The sequence below is a fragment of the Dysidea avara genome, chromosome 2, assembly GCF_963678975.1.
Source record: "Dysidea avara chromosome 2, odDysAvar1.4, whole genome shotgun sequence".
In the NCBI taxonomy this organism is placed as follows: Eukaryota; Metazoa; Porifera; class Demospongiae; order Dictyoceratida; family Dysideidae; genus Dysidea; species Dysidea avara.
Window position 1 is genome coordinate 27719304 of NC_089273.1, and position 5207 is coordinate 27724510.

The window sequence follows — 5207 nt, forward strand, 5'->3', positions numbered from 1 at the left end:
TGCCTTGCAGGAAAAGATGCAAGAAGCTAATAAGTCAGATGCAAGATTTTATGAATGCTGCCTATGAGGAAGATGACGAGATTACAGCTAGAAAAATGAAGAAGATGCTTAACGAGAAATGGCCAATGCTGGTGGTATCCATAGATACTATTAAGCACACCAGGAGAGCACTAGGATGGGTGTGTACACAGCCCCATTATTGCCAGCTAGTGAGGGACCTAAATAAAAGAAAGAGGGTAGTGTGGTACAAAGAAGCACTGAAATCTATGGATATCTTCAACAACATTATCTTTAGTGACAAATGTACTGTGCAATTGGATTCACTTGGACGATTGTGCTTCCGAAAGCATTTACAACCAAGAAAACCCAAGCCACGTCCTAAGCATCCAGCCAAAATACACATCTGGGAAGGGATATCTCATCGTGGAGCCACACAAATTGTAATGTTCACTGGTATCATGAATGCTGCTCGATACCAGAAAATATTGGAGACCGCATTATTGCCGTTTATTGATGATTGTCATGGCCAGGATCACCGCTTCCAGCAGGATAATGATCCCAAACATTGTTCTAAGCTAGTGGGAAGTTTTTGGAAGACAAACAAGTTAATTGGTGGAGAACCCCACCAGAATCCCCAGATCTTAATCCAATAGAGCACGTATGGGGGACTCTGAAGTGGTACCTTCGCAATAACTGCAAGCCTAAAACATTGGAGGAGTTAAAGAAAGGCATTGAGGAATTCTGGTTGACCCTGACTCCCGAGATAAGTCAAAGGTACATAGATCACTTACATAAAGTTATCCCTCTGGTTGTTTGAGTTAATGGAGAGCCAAGTGGACATTAAATGTGTTTTATATAGTTAAGGCCATTCCAAATAAATTCTCTGTTTCCTGTCCACCACCCGCATCTGGTTACTGTCAGCTCTAAAACCTCCATTATTCCGTATTCTTCCATTATTTTCCGGTTATTCTTGCATACTGACAGGCTCAGTAAAAGCCATCTCGAAATGATGTCAGTTCAGTGCTATCATTGGCACACACTTCACATTTGTGTTATTTTTGCAACTTAAAAAGGAAGGAACAAGCTTAAGTATGCTTTTATGCAGCTTTTTATGGTTGTGCCAGGTAAATAATGGCTTGAAAAGCTGCCAATCTTATAATGAAATAATGAAAATGGACCGCCCGCCCGCATGCAAATATACCTGAGTCCAGGACAGGAATCAGAGAATTTATTTGGAGTTGCCTAAGCACTGCACACACTACCCCATTGTCACTGAACTAATATTGTCACTGTACTTTGATAATTAATGTATAAACTTGTCAAAGAACCAACTTGTGTCTTTCGGTATGTGGGCTGCCGGAGAAACAGAAATCTTTTTATGATGGCTCAGTTTGAAGGAAGTAGATGAAATTTGTAGTGGCAGACTGTCATCCAGGCGTACCATCTGGCACTGACAGCTTGCCGTAGCTATGATTGGTGCTGGATTTGATTCTACGAAATAAAGTACAGTTTATAACTGTCAGTTCACAGATAAGAAAACTTACCTAAACCAAACTACTGGTTTTCAATCACTTTTAGTAATGAATCTTACAGCAATGAGTAGGCAATAATTAGATGTATATGATCACGTGATCTTGACTGACGTGGAAGCATAGTGGAACGTCGATATCAACTGTCAGGTTCATCCTTGCGATTGGCCGGAAAGCGTTCGTGTACAGGTAAACCGTTCAACCATTTTTATGTCTTATGTCATTCCTTTTTATTCAGTTAGTAAGCTTAGTGTTTTAAAGTGTGTGCTAGCTAAATAGAGGCGCGATGATTAAATGTTTATGATTGTAAATTGTATTTGTGACTGGATTTTGGAAAAACGATCCAAATCGCACATTAGAAGTTTCGAGATAAACGATTTTAAAGAATTGAAGCCAGCATAACTCTCCAAGGATAGCAAGCACGAGTATGAAATTTACACAAAAGATGTTTCAATCTGTTACCTTTCAAGCCACTTCCATTACTTGTAGCTGCTTGTACAGTTTCTCGCCAAATATGATAGAAAATCTGAGCAGTTGGACGAGCGAAGTAGTATCACGAGTGCTCACAAAGGGGTGGAGGCTGGGGGGTGGCGGGGAGGGCAAAAGATAGGCCTCAAAATGGAGGCAGACCACGATTGGAGTCCAGACACGAGATTACAGGGCTGTGCTGGCTCCTTAGTGGCTGAAATGTAGCAAAATCTACAGAGAACCCGTCTGGCCAACATTATAAGGCTGTCCACCAGTAAACCACTGATTCTTGCCAAGCCAGGTCCTTCACAAGGCATGAAACCGCCATTTGGGCACTTCAGACCACCCAGAAAAGACGTCTATTAAAACCAGCCTCGTGTAGTTTGAGTAGTGCTGAGGGTCAAAACTTGTAGTAAGATAGTGTAGCTATCCACTGGTAGTGTTAGTTTGATTTTGCCTAATGTGCGATTTGGTTCGGTTCTGTAAAATCTGGTCACATTTGTTGTTTGTCAGCTAGCTAGTCATTACCTTTTACATCCTTTTATGTTGATGGAGGCGGCACACACGTATTGACAGTCTACTGCAAAGAAGATTTCACATCTGTAATTCCAATGAAGAAAATATTTCCTTTCAAGAGCAACTCCTCAGAAAAACCACTCAAAATTGAAGATACTGTACATGTTTTATGGGACGATGGAATTAAATACAAGGCTATTGTTTTGGCTATAGGTAAGTTCATTTTTAGCTGTACGACATGCGCTATACATAGTTACCTATTTTATTATTACTATTTGTGACTTATTAAATTTTTATGATGGTGTTAGATTGATGGCATTATAGGTGATGAAAAGCATTGCGAGATGATGCAAGAGAAATTAGAAGAAGGAATGGAAGGTAGGAGTCACCAGCAATAAGGAGTATTTACTTATGATTGATATTTTTGTAGAAAATGACACAGATGACATTGAAAATACTTGGAAAAGACCGAAGAACACGAGACCAGCAAAAAAAGATTTCTAGTGAGCCTACCATGTAATATGTGACTGGATTTTGGAAAAACGATCCAAATCGCACATTAGAAGTTTCGAGATAAACGGTTTTAAAGAATTGAAGCCAGCATAACTCTCCAAGGATAGCAAGCACGCGTATGAAATTTACACAAAAGATGCATCAATCTGTTACCTTTCAAGCCACTTCCAGTACTTGTAGCTGCTTGTACAGTTTCCCGCCAAATAAGATAGAAAATCTGAGCAGTTAGACGAGCGAAGTAGTATCACGAGTGCTCACAAAGGGGTGGAGGCTGGGGGGTGGCGGGGAGGGCAAAAGATAGGCCTCAAAATGGAGGCAGACCACGATTGGAGTCCAGACACGAGATTACAGGGCTGTGCTGGCTCCTTAGTGGCTGATATGTAGCAAAATCTACAGAGAACACGTCTGGCCAACATTATAAGGCTGTCCACCAGTAAACCACTGATTCTTGCCAAGCCAGGTCCTTCACAAGGCCTGAAACCGCCATTTGGGCACTCTACACCACCCAGAAAAGACGTCTATTAAAACCAGCCTCGTGTAGTTTGAGTAGTGCTGAGGGTCAAAACTTGTAGTACAATAGTGTAGCTATCCACTGGTGGTGTTAGTTTGATTTTGCCTAATGTGCGATTTGGTTCGGTTCTGTAAAATCTGGTCACATATTGGATCTGTATTATTATTTTGCAGAAAGTGATTGGCAGGCTAAGACGAAAGGGGAATGAACACGTAGACTTGTAAAGGTGTGTTAGGTTACTATGTGACCGTCTCAGCAAAAACCTGACTTGTTCGCACAATAAATTTTTTTTATACACTCAGCATTATTAACAGTGTCCAAGGAATGGATTACCAACGTTTCAGCCTTCTGTGGTGTGTAGTTTTGAAATTATAGCACTAAACAGTAGGAGGAGTAAGAACTTACCATTAGGAAGAGGAAGTTTCCATAACAAGGAGTTAGGATATTACTGTATACTACTGTACTCTAAATGATGCACATTTTCAGTAGCATTACACAATTAGGTGGTTAGTGATCTGAGTGATTCGAGTAATTGAAGGGATCAGAGTGATTTCAGTGATCTGAGTGATTGGAGTGATCTGAGTGATTGGAGTGATCTGAATGACTTGAGTGATCCAAGTGATTCGAGTGATTGGAGTGATCTAAGTGATTGGAGTGATCCGAGTGATGCGAGCGATCTGAATGATTCAAGCGATCTGAGTGTTTCCAGTGATCTCAGTGATTGCAGTGATCTGGGTGATTGGAGTGATCTGAGTGATTGGAGTAATCTGAGTGATTCGAGTGATCTGAGTGATTCGAGTGATCTGAGTGATTCGAGTGATTGCAGTGATCTGAGTGATTCAAGTCATCTGAATGATTCGAGTGATCTGAGTGATTCGAGTGATCGGAGTGATTCAGTGATCTGAGTGATTCAAGTGATCTGAGTGATTTGAGTGACTGCAGTGATTGCAGTGATCTGAGTGATTGGAGTGATTCAGTGATCTGAGTGATTCAAGTGATCTGAGTGATTCGAGTGATTGCAGTGATTGCAGTGATCTGAATGATTGGAGTGATCTGAGTGATTTGAGTGATCTGAGTGATTGGAGTGATCTGAGTGATTGGAGTGATCTGAGTGATTACAGTGATCTGAGTGATTACAGTGATATGAGTGATTGTAGTGATCGGAGTGATTGGAGTGATCTCAGTGATTCTAGTGATCTCAGTGATTCGAGTGATCTGAGTGATTCGAGTGATCTGAGTGAGTGCAGTGATCTGAGTGATTGAAGTGATCCGAGTGATTGGATTGATATGAGTGATTCTAGTGATCTGAGTGATTCCAGTAATCTCAGTGATTCAAGTGATCTGAGTGATTGGAGTGATCGAGTGATTGAAATGATCCAAGTGATTGGAGTCATCCAAGTGATAGTAGTGATCAGAGTGATTGGAGTGATCTGAGTGATTCTAGTGATTGGAGTGATCTGAGTGATTGGAGTGATCTGAGTGATTCGAGTGGTCTGAGTGATTCGAGTGATCAGAGTGATTGGAGTGATTCCAGTGATCCAAGTGATTGGAGTGATCTGGTGATTCCAGTGATCTGAGTGATTCGAGTGATCTGAGTGATTCTAGTGATCTGAGTGATTCCAGTGATCTAAGTGATTGGAGTGATCTGAGTGATTGGAGTGATCTGAGTG

At 41.1% G+C, this 5207-nt stretch overlaps 1 long non-coding RNA gene across 1 annotated transcript; it reads left to right on the forward strand.

The window, feature by feature from the left end:
* The first annotated feature begins 2657 nt into the window (after window positions 1-2657).
* Window positions 2658-3000, forward strand: LOC136247284 (uncharacterized). The gene is made up of 3 exons (XR_010697316.1): window positions 2658-2726; window positions 2822-2891; window positions 2944-3000. It is a non-coding gene; the product is annotated as an uncharacterized lncRNA (long non-coding RNA).
* Window positions 3001-5207: the final 2207 nt, after the last annotated feature.